Genomic DNA, 1,725 nt, shown 5'->3' on the forward strand with positions numbered 1-1,725 from the left:
TGTGTAAATTAAAAAAAAAAAACATAAATTTGTCTTTATTTTTTATACTCCGACAAATTACACATCCTCCGCTTTTCGCTTCTATTTCTACTCACAATTAATCAATTTGATTTCAGTTAATTGTGAGTAGAAATGAACGTGAAAAATATATGCTTTGTTGAGGGTGTAAAAAAATATCTTTGTCCATTAAATATCTTGGAATTTTATTGGGAACGAACCTAAGATTTGTCAAGACCTGAAAACCGATAATAGACAAAGTGAAAGAGAAGTTCAATTTATGAAAAACAAAAACTCTCAATAAATTAATAAACCGGTCCTTATTAAATCAATGTTTAATAGTTTGCTAGTGTACTATCTCAACTTATATAAGATGCCAAAAGTAGTTATAAAGAAGTTAATTTCATTGCAGAGGAGTAACGAATATAGCAAACATACTTAGTGAAATGGAAAATAGTAAAAAATCCAAACAGATTAGGAGGGTTGGGAGTGGAAAATACAGTAATTCGAAATACTGCTCTCTTATTTAAGTAGTGGTGGCGGTTTTCTAAGAAAAGATTATCCATTATCAAAGAAGATTGTGTGTTCTTGCAATAATTTAAATCCTAATATTTTGCTTTCTCATCAGACAATACTTACAAGAGGGAGTTCATGGAAGGATATATTCAATTGCAGATAAAGGAGCAGAAAGTAAGAAATAAGATGATTCGAGGACTGTCTTTGGAGGTAGGAAATGGTAGAAGTGTCCGATTTTAGATTGGTTACCAGGTGAGGTGTTGAAGGACATTTTTCCAAAATTTTTCTTGGTCTCAAACCAAAACAAATCTGTTATAGAAGATTGTGGGTTTTGGATGGGTTAGAGTGAAGATAGAATTTTTCAGTGGTGAAGGAAATTATTCCAACGGGAGTTGAAACTAGTTAACCAACTTCACGAGGTCTTATAATCAGTCAAATTAACAATTGAGAGAGCTGATAGATTTGTGTAAAAATTTGATAAATCAGATATTTATTCTATTAACTCATTTGTGCAGGTTTTGCAAGCGAAAACACTATCTCAAAGTAGTACAAACTATAGTTTTACTAGTACTATTTGTAGAGGTCTAATACTTTCACGAATTAAGTTATTCGCGTTATTTGTGTTAGTTAGTATGGTTAATATTAAAGAGAAATGATGTAGGTTAGACGTTATTGATCAGAATGATAATATATGTATTATATAAAAAAGTTGTTGAGAATTTTTACCACTTGTTTCTTGATTGTGAGTTTACTTGATAGATGTGATGTGTGTGGTTGTTTGTCTGTGATAGATTAAGAGCTATTTCAAGGACAATGACACAACATTTTGAGAGCTGGACAGGAGTGTAAGAAAAAAAAAAAGAAGAGCGTAAAATGTGATTAATTAATTTTTTTGCTATTATCTGACATACACTGATGAAAAAAAAAAAAAAAATTCAGGAGTCCCGAAATAGAATAGTGAAAATTATCAAACAAAGAGTAGTATATAGTTGATTCTAATAATTGTTGATGGTAATATTGAAAATGACTATAGATTAAGTTTTGTTTTTCTTTATTCTTTGTTGTTTAATTTTTTTGTATTTTTTGTGCTCCATCTTCTTGTGTTAAGCTCTCTTACTTAAAAAAAGAAATATTTCTACTTATTAAAATTTTTAGTAATCGAATATTACACTTTTTTTTTATTATTAGTTCAATATATAGAATGTTTTTTTT

The sequence above is a fragment of the Arachis ipaensis genome, chromosome B06, assembly GCF_000816755.2.
Source record: "Arachis ipaensis cultivar K30076 chromosome B06, Araip1.1, whole genome shotgun sequence".
Taxonomy (NCBI): Eukaryota; Viridiplantae; Streptophyta; class Magnoliopsida; order Fabales; family Fabaceae; genus Arachis; species Arachis ipaensis.